General features: G+C 35.8%; 1 long non-coding RNA gene across 1 annotated transcript in view; it reads right to left on the reverse strand.

Moving 5' to 3' along the window:
• Nucleotides 1-17433, reverse strand: part of LOC136030348 (uncharacterized) — a 361960-nt gene that overhangs the window by 77807 nt on the left and 266720 nt on the right. The window lies entirely within an intron of this gene.

The following is a 17433-nucleotide window of genomic DNA, read 5'->3' on the forward strand; positions in this document are numbered from 1 at the left end:
GCAATACTGCTCCACTACCCGCACTACTGCTCCATTAGCGAATTTAATCCATTAGCTTGGCCAACGCTAAGTGAACCTCAACAAACCTAATTTGAAAGCAGTTTGCTTTACCAGTACTCAGTATGTGTGCCGGCGGGTATCATAGAAGTGGTAGATTATATCATGTTGGCCTCAATTGCTAGAAGTCATCGGAAGAAACACAAATGGGAATTTTTCATTAAGTTTAAAGGATCGATTCTAGTTTAAACGAATATTTTTAGAGGAAAATGGAAAAGAAATGTGTGTGCGATAGTTCCTGCTAGACGGTGCTGCATTCTAGCCATTCAGCGTCAAAGGCTGAGAATTACCATGAAACAGTGCAATTTAGCCATGTAATAGCAAGTTTTCGCTGTTCAAATAAAAGAACAATGATCATTTTTAGTTCACGAATTTATTTTGTGAGAAAAAAGCTTGGAAAACACCTAGGCAAGATAATTTTCGCAAGAGGGGTGCCATTTGGCAGCCATAGGTTACTATGGAGGCAGCCACATACAAAATCTTGGAATTTGTGGAAATTGGAGTGAAATTGGCGGAATAGGACTTGTGGAATTGGGAGGCAGAAGTGAAGAACCCAGAACTGATACAACCAGAGCCAGATTTGAAGTTGGGATTGGAGAGGGTATAGTGGGAGCTTGAATTGGTTGAACTGGGGTGGAATCTAGCAGAATTCGAGATGGAACCGTTGTAACCAGGGGTCAGAAGTGGTGGAATCCAAATTGCTTATCACCATATTAGAAAAAATATCAGGGAATATATTAGGAATGATGAAAGGGTACCAAAGGGTGCCAAAGGGACATTCATTGTGTGGCACGGTGGCGTGAAAAGATATGGTGTATCATAGAGGGCTAGGTAGCAAAAAAATGAACCAACGGATTTAATGCAGGATTTTCAGCAAAAAATATGTGGAAAATGTCTTAAGAGGGATGAAGGGTGTCAGAGGGTGACAGAAGGTCAGTAACAGTGTGGAACTGTGGCGTGAATTGACATGTTGTATCAAAGGTGGTTGGTTGCGGTGGTGTGAATTGACATGGTATATCATGGACGGCTGGTTTGCGAAAACATGAACCAATGAATTTAATGCGTCATTTTTAACAAGAAAATATCTGAGAAATATCTTAGGAATGATGAGGTGGTGGTAGAGTGCCAGAAGGCCGGTCATAGTGTGGCACGGGTTAGGAATTGTCACAAAACTATATAAAAAAATAAAAACCTATTTCAAACGTCAAAAATGCTCAAATTATGATGACAGGTGTCGAAGGGTACCACGAGGGGCAGCCACATAATTCTATGGTTTTGTGAAGGGTTTTTTTGGGGAAGCATCATTAAGGAGTTTTGTTACGTAAAGCACAAACCAATAGACTTAAAGTATAAGTTTTTATAAGGAAATTGTCTTGAAATTTCTTAAGAATAATGAGGGGGTGCCAGGGGACCATTCATAGTGTGAAACGGTGGCGTGAATAGATAGTGTATCATGGATGGTTGGTTTGCCAGAAACATGAATCAGTGGATTTAAATCATATTTTTATCATGAAAATATGTGGAAAATTTCTTATGAATGGTAATACGTGTCATCGGGGTGCTATGGGGTTGCCAAATACTGCTGCAGTGGGAGGTGCTTGGGCTAAGATGCTCTACAGCTTAAAGTTAAGTTACGAGGTATTAAATGAATTTTTGTCTGTGGGGTGACTGAAATCTAACACCAAGTCAATGAAATAAGGGATTTTCACTAAGACCATCTGGAATTGCAACCCTCTGGAATTCGTTGCTAGGGTGAGCTAGCCACATTTTGTCATGGTGTCGTGAATTGTTTGAGCAAACATTTTCTAGGATTTATAGTTAAGCTAACAGGTACTTTGCTTTTTAAAAGAATTTTGTTTGACTGAAGCAAGTGAAGTTTAACGTTCAGTCAAAGAAATGAGGTACTTGCATTAAAAACCTTCAAATGTGGCTTAAATTTACCTCTAACGATAATTTGAGGAAAAAATATTATTCAGTAGTTCGCTTGTCAACCGAGGGTACATTGTCTTGACTCAAAGAAACGAAGCAGTTTCATTAAAAGCCCTTAAAATATCATAATTTGGCTCAAATTTACCTCTAACGAGATTATGTGAAATTTGACGTAAAAATATTATTCCAATATGCACTTTTCAAACGGGAGTGCATAGTCTTGGCTCAAAGAAACGCGGTATTTTCATTTAAAGCTCTCATAAATGGCTCTTAACATGGCTTAAATTTACCACTAATGAGATAACGTGAAATTTGAAGAGAAAATATTATTCAAGTTTGCGCTTTTCAACCGGAGGCGCATAATCTTAGCTCAAAGAAATGAGGCATTTTCATTTAAAGCTTTCAAAAATATCATAATGAGGCTTAAATTTACCTCTAACAAGATCATGGGAAATTTGAAGAGAAATATTGTTCAAACGTGCTTTTCAACCGAGGATGCATAGTCTTGGCTCAAAGAGACGTGGCATTTTCATTAAAAGCACTCAGAAATTGCTCTTAATAGGGCCTAAATTTATCTCTAACTTCAACCCTCCCTCTGGAATTGGTTGCTAGGACCATCACCTCTCTTTAATTCATGGTTCTTTTTTGTTTGTATTCTATTTTATATCAGGCTATTTTTCATGTTTGGTTTTTTTCCGTTTTCAAGTTTTAACTGCTTTTTCTGTGTTTTAATAATGCTTTGTAAATTGGTTTATATCAATAAATTTGTATGTACAAAATTTTGTATTCTTTAGATTTATTAATCCAGGATGAAACTTCAATATGGAAATGTAACAGTTCAAAATAGGGATGAAACCTTTTAATTGTCAGTGAAACAAATATTAAAATTTAAATGGATATTTTGGACACATATACATTGTCCATCATCAGCAGTAAAACATAGTTTAATGTCATAAAGTTTTATGTAACATCCCATTTGTGCACCGTCACTACGCAACACCCACGGGTGTGTCCTTCTCAGTCACAAACAGGGATCCCCAAGGGGGCCTGAAAAAACAAGTCACGTGTGTATACGTCATCCTTAACATAAGTAAACATTCCCCTATTACGTAAGAACAAAAACATCATGTAGAAACATGTTTTGAAGAAAAAAGTCTTGGGATGTCTTGAAACGTGCCTTAAAAAAACTTCCCGCGTGACTGGTGGACTCTAACAAACCCTAATACGTAAAAACAAAATTACCCCCCCCCCTCTATTTCGCAACAACCAAAGTAAACAGTCGCTCTCACTTAAAAAACACCTGTGTCTCCTAGAAAACCTTCCTTATTACGTAACATGCACTTGCATCTCTTAGAAAACATTTTCTGTTACGTAGGTGCTTCTCTATTACTATACACATGGGCTATGGTATCGCGACAGACACAGGTATGCGTAATAACGTCTCGAAGGACTAATAGCTCAAATAGTTTACCCCCTATCTGGCCTTTTAAAACCATTGAGGTGTCACTACTGAAACTCAATAAAGATCCTATAGTTCAAAACTTTTTTTTTCAATAAATTAAAAATTCAACTTTGTACGAGGACCCAAAACTATTTTACTGTTCAATAAGTTGAAAATTCAATTCGGGTATGAGAATCCGAAAGTTTGTTTCTCAACAAATTGGAAATTCGATAATGATTAGGAAATTCCAATCAGGTATTTAATATTCAACTCACCAATTTTTAGCTGTTGAAATTCCAATTAATTTTGTAAATAAATATTACAAACAATTAATGATAGAATTGTTTATCTAGTTTCTGTTCGTTTTGGACTTTATATATTCTTTAATTGTAAGAAGTGTCAGTTTGTTTAAAGCTTTATTTACATATTCCATTTAAGTATTATTCGTTTTAATATTTTTATTGCGTATCATATGGATCCAATAATAATGTTCCATTTCATTATGTCGTTATGATTCTTTCATTCTTAGGAAATTTTTATTTCTTATTTTTTAGGACAAGGGAACAAGTTCTTTTTAAAGACACTGAATTTTTTTCTTAATGACATTCAATTAAGGTTTTGGTAACAACAGCTCGAGTAAGAAAAAACATTAAAGAAACAAACCTAGCTGTACAGACCCCCAAAAGTCATTTTTTTTTCTTTTTCAAGACAATGTAATGTGCTTTCTTCTTTACGAAATTGACATTAAGTTTTTTGTAATGACAATTCACGTAAAACGATAAAGTAATTTTGTGTCTTAAGTGGCATCACGTGGGTAAAAGTTTGTTTCAAGCAACTCATGGACCATGGGTATTTCAGACGCATAGAATTAAAATATATCTGATTTTATTATTATTGTCAGATCGTTTTAAGAAGCTTAGATTTCAATCTTGTGAAATAAAGTACATTCATATATCAAGTGACATCATATGAGTAAAAACTGTATACTTCGAGTTAGTTGTGGACCATGAACATTCCAGAGGCATAACTTAAGCTATATCTATTTTCTTGTTAGCGTTAGATCGTTTCATAATGCTCAGGTTTCATTCTCTTAAAACAAAGTGCTTTTAATATCTGAAGGGGACAAAAAGTATGTTTTGAGTAACTTGTGAAATAAATTATTTCACCCGCATAAACTTAAAATATGTTCCATTTTACTACTATTGCTGTATTATTTTAAGAAACTTAGGTTTCGTTCTTGTGAAATAAAGTGCTTTCATGTCTAAGGGATATCTTTTGTCCAACAAGCATATTTCGAGTAACTTCTGGACCATTGATATTTCAGACACATACACTGAAAATACATCTGAATTTATTACTATCGTTGGAAAGTTTTAAGAAACTTAGGTTTCATCCTTGTGAAAGAAAGGGCTTTCTTGTTTCAAGTGGCATCATATAATATGTCAGTCGCTATTCAGTCGTTGAACAGTTAAAATCTATCTATTTTTTTAAAAAGCTTTAATCTCAGTTTCAAACCAGTTGTTGGTAAAGGACCTTTATTCTGATTTAATTAGACACTGAATTCTTTCAGTAGTTACGCAATGGGGAAAACATTTTTACGTCTTATGCGCCACACCAACACATAGTTGGTGGGGGCACTCCCCTCAATCCTGCACACGTGTGTAAGTCGTTACGCGGCATATTAGTTACGCGCCATTGTAGTTGTGTCCCTGTGTCCCAGCTGCGATATATATATATATATATATATATATATATATATATATATATATATATATATATATATATATATATATATATATATATATATATATATATATATATGTTTTAACTACGTAAAACTTGCGAATATACAATATTCTTCGCTGTCCCATTGTCTGTGCATATAAATAGATTGTCAGGTTTACCGACTCTTGAATATGCAACATACAATTGTCAATGGAAAACAATCCGTATTCAGATCTATACCGCATTGTTCTAATGATTGCCCTTGGGCTTTGTTGATGGTAATTGCTAATAAAATATTCCCTGTGTCCCCGTCGTCATTTATATAGCCCCCATGTGCCCTTCCGGCGTCCCCGTTGTAGTTGTGTCCCTTTTTCCCGGTTGTCATTTATATTCCCTGTGTCCCGGTCGTAATTTGTGTCCCGGTGTCTCGGTCTGTAATTTGTCTTTGAGTGTCCCGGTCGTCATTTATCTTCCCTGTGTCCCGCTTGTCATTTGCGTCCCGGTGTCCAGGTCTGTAATTTCTCTTTGAGTGTCCCGGTCGTCATTTATATTCCTTGTGTCCCGGTGTCCCGGTCTGTAACATACGACAATAGATCAATTGTGTTGTAACTTTGTTCACAATCCCATTCTACACATGTAGAAATAGAACCAGTACGATTAGGTGAAGGCATTCCCAAATGCTTGAGAAGTTTGTTTGAAATAGATCAGCACAAATTTTCAATCATAACTAAAGTGCAGTTATAAATTTCTGTTGTAAAGTCCAAGGTCATATCTGACCTTTCTAGCCGTATTTGGTTGAGTATATTCTCGGCCATTTGCGATTTGTATTTCTCCCATAACTCTGTAGGAGATGAAGGAGAGCAACTTTTGCCGGAAGACACGGGCCGTAATGGCATGTCTATGAACCGGCGATTGTCCAGGATGTAAAAGCTGTTGTATCTAATCCCAAGATGGATTATATATAAATGTAATAAATGACGAATCATTAATCTATAGGAATAACATTTCATTGCGCTGTATTTCTTATCCATTTCTTTGTTAGTGGCTGGATTTATCAATTTAATATTAAAGTGATAGCCGTCCTCTCCATCCCAAAAAATGATAGTATATTGTAGGACATCGTAGCATCGATGACTTTAAACAATTCTTGTCAACTGATTGTTTCGCCTATAAAGAATATTATCTCGAGGTAAGAACTGATCACCGACCATAACGATTGCCACTTCGTTGATGGTTGCGTATCAGTAGGCATCGATTCGATTGCTGTTTTGAACAGAAGCACTAAATTATTATTTGTGCGGAAAAGATGTTGCAACTAGGAAACGATAGTCCTTTCAACGTCGTTTTTTTTTATCATCGGTATCACTTTCAAGTTTTTTGGTTTGTTTTACCTTGGCTTGTCTTTCGTCACAATGAAATACATATCGCCGAACCTTTGTTTTTTTTTAACTAAAATCTGGTAGGCATTGATCAACACAATTGATCTATTGTCGTATGTTACAGACCGGGACACCGGGACACAAGGACACAAGGAATATAAATGACGACCGGTAAACTCAAAGAGAAATTACAGACCAGAACACCGGGACACAAATGACAAGCGGGACACAGGGAATATGAATGACGACCGGGACACTCAAAGAGAAATTACAAACCGAGACACCGGGACACAAATGACGACCGGGACACAGGGAATATAAATGACGACCTGGACATAGGGACACAACTACAACAGGGACGCCGGAAGGGCACATGGGGGATATATAAATGACGAGAGGGACACAGAGAATATTCGATTAGCAATTACCATCAATAAAGCCCAAGGGCAATCATTAGAAAAATGCGGTATAGATCTGAATACGGATTGTTTTCCCAGGGACAATTATATGTTGCATGTTCAAGAGTCGGTAAACCTGTCAATCTATTTGTATGCACAGACAATGGGACAGCAAAGAATATTGTATATTCGCAAGTTTTACGTAGTTAAAAACATATATATATATCTATTTATATTCACAGGTGGGACACAGGGACACAACTACAATAGCGCGTAACTAATATGGCGCGTAACGACTTACGCGGTGGGGGGCTTGGGGGGTATTGGGGCGCGAAGCGCCACACCAACAGCTAGTTTTTTTTATATATAGATTAAAATATCCATTCAGTATCTGTAACCAAGTGGAATATCTGACGTCACTGAATAACTTGAATTGATTGAAGTTTTTGACCGCTGCATAAATTGAATTTTCGGCATTATTAAAATAAGACAATTTCATATAAAATCAAAGAGTGGTATGCCAGTTTGACAATAATAAGGATTATAGTGGCACAAAATTGTATCCGTATTGGCAAGACCTGTGAAAAGTAGAGCTTTGAATTTGTTCATTTCATTCCAAGGAATGTTTACACAAGGCCAGAATTCAGGGGATAGCCATATCTCTAATGATGCAGAATCTCGATTAATGGCAATGCTCACCCTAATGAATGGTCAGTTAGCAAAAAAAGACCCAATTTTATCAGAAATAGTGAGAATAAATGGGGGGGCTGGTCCAGTTATCAATTAAGTTGGAGGGAGCGATCACTGAAGTTAAGGCAGAAAATATAAATACGCAGCGAGAAGTGGATTCTCTGAGAACTGGACTGGAGAAGATGCGACATAAAATGAGTAATATAAAGGCTGATTCGAAACGAACAAAAGTGAATGCCATTTGAATGGGGTTTTCAAAAGCTAAAGACGCACTAACAAGATTTTTCAACAATCAAACACACATGATTTGGCTTTTCTTCAGACACAAATGTGAGAATTTTTTTTCAATTGTCTTCCAGAATCTAAGTCCGTATCCAAGCCGGTTATTACAATTGTTACAGTTGTTTGTGAACGAGGGTTCCCTGAGCTTCGGAGCTTATGGGAGTAAATTTAAAACCGGAAGAAAAAAGCATGGCGACTACAAAAAGGAATACTTAAAAAAAAGAATGGTATTTTTAGAGTATAAAGTGGGCTGGTGTCGCCCAAGGTAAAAAAAATGTTTAAAAAGCCTAAAAGTCGTTCTAGGTTTACTTCGGAGGATGCTCATTTGAACAAGAAATTGACAGTTCTAGTTCTTTGTTTTTAAATCAAAAGTGATTGGAGACCAAGCAACCCAAATCCTAAAACTATTTTTGATATTGTTGCCCTTTTGTCGCCCCTTATAGAACACCTGATTGAAACTTCGAGATATTTATTTCGTACTTTCTCTTTGGCAACTCAATTGTGCATCTCGACGAATATTCCATTGGGGGAATTTTCGCGGGGTGGGGGAAATTTTTCATTGAGAATTTTTTTGAGGGAGCGCCCGGAACAAGTCATATTTCACTATACTCACAGCATACTACGTTGTGTGGTAGGCTATAGGAGAAACATACAATAAAATAGAGGTAGTTATTTCGTTCTTTCTCTTTGGCTGCTCAATTTTGCATGTCGAGGAGTGTTCCATTGGGGAAATTTCCTGTGGGGTGGGGGAGATTCTTCATGGGTTAGTTTTTCTTGAGAGTGGGGGGCGCTGGCTCCAAGCTAATGTCTAGAACAAGTCATATTTCACCATACACAAATCATGCTACGCTGGGTGGTAGACTATAGGAGAAACACACACAAAAATATTGCAGCTTTTTTTCGAACATCACGAGTCATCAATATGCCTATTTTTGAAAGTTTTTGGTCTTCATTAGGGTTCTTTTGACCATTATTTTATCAAATCTTAAAGCTGTTTTGAAGGAACCCATCTCTGGTTTCCCGGTTATTACTATTTTATTTTTTACCCATCTATGGTTCTAATTTGATCCAGCAGATTTTGTTTTGCATCTGGTTTCCTTTGGACCATTGACCTACAGCTGCAAGTTCCAATCTGATCAATGAAAACATGACAACAAATTATTTTGGTCCAATTATATATAAAAAACTGGTTTGTTGGCCCTTTTTAGGGCCAATTTTCAAGCGAGCCGATATTTCTTTTCTATTCTTATTTTGCAAATCTAATCCAAAGACTTTCAGATATAAGTTTCAATCCAATAAAAAAAAAGGTTCTGACACTAGTTTGGGACCCTTACCCTCCAATGTAAATTACTTTTTTGTGCATGAGACTTCCCTCAGCTTTAGAACTTATGGGTGTTGATTTTAAACCAGAAGCAAAAGCATGGCCACTGCAAAAAAAAGGATACTTTTTTAATGAAAAGAATGGTATTTTTACAGTTTAAAGTCCGCTGGTGTCACCCAAGGTAAAAAAAAAGTGTAAAAAAGCCCTAAAACTGTTCCTATGTCAATCTTGACAACAGTGTCTATGGACTTTGTTTATATGGCTAGTTAGCACCTCATAGAAAAATCATAAATGCTTACCCCATTACCACGTAGTTCTTTGAGAACAGTAGCAACTGTTTATCACAGATGAAAATTTGCCGGCAGTTCTGACAGCCAATTTCGCTAGGGAAAAAGCAAATCTTGACACATCTCAAGGTCTATAGCTCGGAGCGACAATAAATTACGGACTATCTTATTCCGCCTGTCCCCTCGGTGCTTTAATTGATAATAGAAACCAAGATTACACGAAACCAAAAGGTTCCAATGAAGACAGATATACTTGCCCCCTTTGCAGAGTTAAAGACGATTATTTAGTGCAATTGCTTCAGCCGTTGCCAAGGGCTCTCTACGATAAACTAAGGGATGTTTGGAAATAATGAGTTGACACTTCTAGGTATCTTAAATAGTACGTCGCCTCAGTTTATTTGTAGAGTAGCAAGGTATCTGTAAATTTTGTTGAATAAAAAAAAAATAATAATAATAAAATATCAGTATGAAGTAAATGTAATGTTTTATTTATGTATTTTTCCGAGTGGTAAGTGTTCTTTTCAATGACCGTTTTTTTTAAGTATTAAGTACTAGTATTAGGTTAATGCAGTGTTTCATTTAAGTGTTTTATGATGATCACTGATCAAAGTTATGTTATTTGCACCTTTCGTTTTATGTTATTGTACTCTCTTCATGGCTGTATATTTGGCTTTAAAATACACTTATCTATCTATCTATTGACATTTTTATCCCGGTTTGGACTTCTTGCAGGCTATTTTGATTGCCTGGTAAGGCACATTTAAGAAAAAGGTTGCCAACTTATCACTGGCTTCGACGCGGTGGCTTTGTTGGGTCTTTCTATTGATCTATTGAGACACGTCGTTATGTCTAATGGTCAGATTTAGCTAACGCTTAACCTTAATTTTAGGTTATACTTGTCATCAGATATCACTGTTGACATATGATAATTTTGAGAAACATATGATTGACCTATTCCAACCAGATGAGATAGAAAATTTTCATCATCAAATTTTTAAGCTTGAATCCTGTCGTTTTGAATACAACTACTGCAACCCAGGATTTAAGTCCTTAGTTCTCTATTCAAACTTTTTCTATACTGCTCAGGATTGACAATGAAGCCCTCTAATTGGCTATGTGGGTTTTGGATCTAACTAACTCTGGATAATTGTTAAATCTTATTATGAGCGGGTCTAGGATTAGCTAATCTGCTGTTTTAGTGGTAAACAAATCTCAGCGTTAGCTAGATTACATAGGGAATAAGACTTCTGGAAGAATGTTTAGAGAGTCAATTCTAGCGTTTTGAGTCATATGTCATTCCTAAATTTTTTAGCAACAGGATATATAATGCATCTTGCAAATATCTGATCTCCCTTGGGAAAAAAGCCTTGTTATGTCCTTTGTTTATTACTTGGATAATTTCTGATCTTCCCCAATATTCCCCATTCTATTGTCATCAGTTTCGTATTGCTAGCTATTGATGCTTTTGGGTATACTTGTATGTATATACGTTCTGAGACCATACTGGATATGCATGACGTATGAAAAATATCTCAGCTTAAGGAAATATCTCCCGTGTCTCTATTTATAGCCAAATTTATATTTATATGTTTTTTTTATCTCAATTGCCTCTTTAAAAGATTGCGGTAGGCCATTTACGGTAGATATTAAAGTTGCCTCTTAAAAAAGAACTAAATGGTCAGAATTTTCGTATATATACTGGGCCAGGGCTGAATCAAAGTCGCATTTTTATTTTACAATCTCAGGGACTTATCTATTGAAATTTTGTGTTCTTGCAATCGTTCCCCTAGTTGTTGATGGGTCCTTCCAATGTAAAATTTTCCACATGAACACGAGACTCTGTAGACACCACTACCTAGTATAGGGTCCGTTTTACACTTTCCCAAGTTGAAAAAATTTTAGCTTTTTGTTCACGTTTTGAAAGAAACAGAGAGATTATGTTTTGTTTTGTTTTTGTAAATTTTTCCAAGTTTGTCGCTGAATTTCGAGACGTATGATAATGTAGTTCTTTTTGAAGAGGCAACTTTAATATCTACCGTAAATGGCCTACCGCAATCTTTTAAAGAGGCAATTGAGATAAAAAAAAACAACAACATATAAATACAAATATGGCTATAAATAGAGACACGGGAGATATTTCCTTAAGCCCAATTTATAATAATTTAATATCAAAAGACTCTATGAATATTTTCGCCCAGTCTAATTTAAGACAACCTGTCCGCATATCTAATGAAAACCGAAATTGTAGACAGGCAAAATCTGTTGCAAGGCAAAGGATACTTATTCAATCTAATTGGTAACTTCTCTTTCATTGATTTAAACTTGGTTTTTGTTGTTTGATTCAGTGTCTTTTTTCCTCTCGTGCAGTTCACTTAAAAAGGTTAGATTTTGCTGTTGTTTCTTCTTTGTTTCCTTTTTTCCTCCTTCTTTTTTTTGAGCACTGAGGACGACTTGGCGGAGGTCCTTGTCGAAATATTTGCTTGTTTTTCATATTTTGCTACTGGCTGATAAAATCCTCGTTTTTCACCTATTTGTTTTTTCTCTTTTCATTTATTATTTCCTTCTTTGTTTTCATACTTGTATGTATGGCTGAAAGAAGATAAAAATTAGAGGGTTAGGGCTGATTGTTGAATCCGAGCGTTCCTGAAGGACCCCTTGTAAAAAAAAAAAAAGTTGTGATTTTTTTGTGATTTCAAACTCGTTATAGGGAAAAATATTTTGATAATTCCCTTTTTAAGGTTTGGAACCTAATTACACCTCATCAGTCATGATTCTGTTCCTTCTTTGTATTTACTGTATAAACCTATGTATTGATTGAAAAACTTTTTCCACAAAATGAGTTTTTCAAAGAAAAGTATAGAACCCCATTGAACCAAAAATGAGCAACAAAAAATCAAATAATCTACCAAGCGTACAACTACCACAGGTCAGCATCGATAAATAAATGAAACCCAAAACGAACAGAAATTACAATAAATAACCGAGTCAAACTCAAAACTAGCAGATATTAACATGAGTAGGGCTCAAAACCCCTATACCTTCCCTTTCCCAGAACATAATTTACAGTTTACTGAAAAAAAATACAAATAAATGTGCATTGTCAGTTTAATATACATATGCTCTATTGTTTAAAATGTTAATAATATTTGATTTATTAAAGTTGCAAGTAGGGTTAATAGTAGTAGTTTTAGCTTTAGTAGCAGTAGTAGCAGTAACAGTAATAATAATAGTAGCAGTAGTAGCAGTAACAGTAATAATATTAGTAGCAGTAGTAGTAGTTGTATGAGTAGAAGCAGTAGTATTATGATGCAAATTTGTCTTTTGATTAGTTCAACATCCCCCACAACAAGCGTCAAGTTTTAATTTCAGACGCAAAACTGATTATAAGATATTGCTGATATGCCTTTTGACAACCTGCATACGGACAGCAGGTAGTCACTCGTACAATAGAAATTTTCATAAATATTCTCCGAAATTTCAGCTTTATACCCTTAGGTATAGTTGTAATTGTAGTCACAGCAGTAGTACAATTACTCGACTTAATGCAATTAGCCATTGCAATGATTTTATCGATTTGCTTTTTTGATAACCTGTATATTCATATACCTCTTGAAATTTTCATCTTAATTCTCTTAACCTTACAAGTAGTTGCGATAGAAGTAGTAGTTAGAGCTATAGAAATAGTAATAGTAGAACTTGCAAATGTTGTAGTATCAGTAGCATTAGTAATGGAGTGCATATATTGCCTTTTCTTCAATTGATCTTCTCCTTTAAATATTCTCCAAAAGTTTCAACTTAATACCCGAATCAAATCTTGAGATACTCCCTTTTGACAATCTCCATGTCCTTAGTGTGTTTCGATTTAGTTCAAGCTCCCCTAAATATTTTGTCAACTTTTCACCTTCATATGTGTAGCCTTAATTGTGCTAGTATCATAGTAGTAGGAACTGGAGTAGCAGTAATAGTGTATATTATGAGTAGTAACAGTAATAGCAGCAATAGTAATAGCGGTAGTAGCAGGTACATTTTGCCTTTTAGTCAACTGAACATCTTACTCATGTTGTCCCTGAAGTTAGCTCTTGAAATGATAAGCCCGTAACAGCATACCATTACTGATGCGACAGTAAGAGCAATCTGTATGCACACAGTAAGTATTGATTTAGTTAAACTTTCCCCTTAATATATCCTCAGATATTTTTTTCAATATCCTCAGCCTTAGTGGTAATTGTAAAAGTGCTTGTGGTAACTCTAGAAGCAGTAGTGGCAGTTGTGGCAGCAGTAGTTGGAGTAGTAGTAGCGTTCAAATATTACCTTTTTGGTCAAACCTCTCTTATCGTTTCCTGAAAATCCCAAATTAATATACTCATTAATTCCTGTGTTACACCCTTTTGACAACCCATATACACATAGCATGCTATGATTTAGTCAAACGATCGCCTCAACATTCCCTGAAATATTCATCTTAATGCCCTTCATGTTCTGAGAGAGTAGAAGTCAATCATGTATACCTTTACATGCATTCCATGAAAACCTTATATGCCCCAGGGCATAGCTTAAAGCCCTTGCCCCATGGCTCTGGGGGGCTGTGCTAACCCTGGAGTCAAGGTTATATGTTCTTTTGACTATTTTAAACAGAACTGCCGTTGCATAATTTCAATCAGATGCGAAATGCCCCAAGGGCACAACTTACAACCCTTGCCCTGAGGGCTATGGGGGGGGGTTGTCATCCTCAAAGACATAATTTTATGAATTTTCAACTACGTTGAAGTAAATCGGTATATCAATTTTGATTGGAAGTGTTTGGGGAAATAATGGCCGTTGGGGGGGGGGAGTTGCCCTTCGATCATTTTCAACTGTTAAAAAGGGTAATAGCCCTCTCAATTTCCAAACCGATGGGCCCTTTTTCAAAGTTCTATGACAACGCTTTCCATAGAAACCTTATATACCCTCAGGGCATAACTTACAATCCTTGACCTGAGGGCTCTGGGAGAGGGATATCATCCTCAAAGACATAATTTCCAGAACTTTCAACTACGTTGAGCAAAATGACTATATGAACATTTTGATTGGATGTGTTTGGGAAAATAGTGGGCGTGGAAGGAGTGTTAGTCGCCCTTTCAATTCCAATTGAATGAGCTCTTTTCGAAGTTTCTACGGCAACTCCTTGTTGTCGAGGGAACTTGTCCTCTACGACAAGTTCCACATTTTTGTAAATAGGAGCTTGAAATTTTTACATTAGGATTCTCAGATACGCTGAATGCGATGGTGTGATTTTCAGGGGGTGTTTTTCCCTATTTTCCAAAATAAGGCAGATTTTCTCAGGCTCGTAACTCTTGATGAGTAAGACTAAATTTGATTAAACTTATATATTTAAAACCAGCATAAAAATTCGATTCTTTTAATCTCTTAGTATCAAAATTCCCTTTTTTAGACTTTCGTTTACTATTGAGCCGGGTCGCTCCTTACTACAGTTCGTTACCACGAACTATTTGAAAATACGCAATAAGTGTTAATATACACTTGAGGATCTTGAAATCAGCTTCAGACTGGCTATTGCAGGTTACTTTTTATAGAATGAGGCAACTATAACATAAAATAATGACAATCTTTCTTTGTCTGCAACAATTCTTAATAACAGATGGAAATGTTGAAAATCTCTTCAGAGATATGTTTAAGAATGCAAATGAAGAATTGGTTGAATAATCCTATAGCCCATTTTTGAAGGGACTGGTCAGTACATACCTAAACATCAAATACAAGAAGAACAATAGGGGATTCTTTTTGCAAGACAGTGTTAATCTAATTTGAATGAATATTTGCCTATCGTTCTTTTTGTTTTTGATGTTTGTGATGGAAAGGCAGGGTGGTTTTCGCTTCTATTTACATTACATACTTGTATTTGCCAAATGTCTACCACAGCAAAGTTTATGTTATTGATGATAACGAATTCTTAATAGGACAGTATTAATAAATGGAATGATTTGTGATTTGAATTTTCTAGTGTTTCTTTTATCGCACGCTCAATAAGATTTAAATATTTCGCTAATTTTGACGAACAGTATTCATTTTAAGTTCAATAGCACCTAGTTTAGATTTACGACAGGGAGAATTTCGGACTCAATCCACGAATATGCTCAGTATCTTAGTACTCGTTTGACTCTTATCTAGATAAACACCATAGTACTATTTGCCTCTAGCAATTAAATTTCAAATTGTATTTTTCGGTCCAAGCTTTTTTGGAAAGGTTTTACTGTACTAGGCTTTTGGAGGAAAACGATATATTTAGGAAACTCGATCTCGATCAGAATAATTTAGATTTCTGTGTTTTTAATGAAGAGTTAATAATGCGCTCAGGGAGGCAGAAATGAACATATTCATTGGCTGCAAAAAAAAAGATGGTACCTGCTAAATTAAGCATTTGAAATGAAAATTTTAGGCAAATGGTACTTTTCGTGATCCTTTGGTAAATGAAAGAATGGGTTTTAGGGGTAAATGGAGATAATTTGGGAGGGATGTTATTAATAGAAAGTTTATAAATGCTAGCGAGTGTCTCTCTTAGGAGTTGGGGAGAAGAATCTCCCATTAGTATGATCATAAATGGTAGCAGTCTTTAAAGTCTCACAAGCCTTAAAGGTCCTGAAGAAGCCCTTGGAAATCGGGGTATGGTTGTTTCCTTTGGTTACCTTACGAAAAAAGTTTAGTTATTTTATACAAATAATCGTAAAAGATGTATCTGGGTTGTTAGAGAGCGCAGATCTTAGTAGAGGGAAAGTGACACTGGATGACGATACTTGAATGTCGAAGTAGATTCGAGACGTATTTCAGGAGCCATATTATTTGAAGGAATCTTGGCAGACATAACACACAAATCTTCAAATTAGTTTGTCAGCGGCAGCTATTGCAGCTATACTTGTAGGCAGCTCCATTTTTCCTATTTGAGACGACTAAACTCGGTGACAGTCTCAACTCCATCTGAATTTTGAAACTGTGTAACTCTTCTAATGGTTTGGGCTAGAAGACAAAGGAATCCTGTAGTTTGCTCATTTTATCAAATTTGAAATTAGGTCCTCAGTAATTTTATCATGTGCCCTGTTTCATTGAATCTATAATCTCGATTTTTTTACAGTTTTCTGGAATGTGATTAATTAGTTCTAGATTTTAAAAAACGAAGAAAATAAGATTTTGCAATGGTGCTTTCATTAATAGTTGAAACAATTGCAAAAATGCGCATTCGAAGATTGTTGATTTCACTGATATGTAGTGTTTTTAATATAATGGGACACTAATAGTGAAGAAATTGCCAATCTTTGCATCATAATAAGTTTTCAGCTTTGAGTGAAATCCTCTCAAATATACGAAGAGAAGCCCTGTTTTTTTGTTTTTTTTGTTGTTTTTTTTTGCGCCGTGGGGTCTACCCATGGCAGGTATAGAAAAGCTTTCATGCCCTCATTTGTAAAGTGGTACAATGCAAGCAGGTATGGAAGAATAGCCTTTTTTCTCTCCTTATTTTTTATTTCGTGTTTTTCTTTCTCTAATCCTCTTTAGTGTTACAGGCAATAGAATTGTTTAGCTCAGTTATTTTGCCCGAATATTAAACTTAAAGAGTACGATACATGAAGGATGATCGATGGCAAAGGATGGTTGGCAAAGATTGTCTTTGTCGGCCAACCATTTAGAGCCAAACCAAAAGCAGATCGTTCCCAAATGGGATGGAAGGATGTCGTAAAGAATAATTTTAGGGAAATGAGTAGTTCAGGGGAGTGTCTAAAGAGGGAGGTCTTGAATAGATTGGGAAGGAGGAGGAGCCCGCGTAGCGGTGTAGGTCACAGGAGGCTTGACACTGCAGTGTGTCGTTAGTAGTAGTAGATTTTTAATTTGGCCCCAAATCAAATGTATAGAATTTTAGATTCTGTATCGTCATCAG

Source organism: Artemia franciscana, chromosome 8, assembly GCF_032884065.1.
Source record: "Artemia franciscana chromosome 8, ASM3288406v1, whole genome shotgun sequence".
Lineage (NCBI taxonomy): Eukaryota > Metazoa > Arthropoda > Branchiopoda > Anostraca > Artemiidae > Artemia > Artemia franciscana.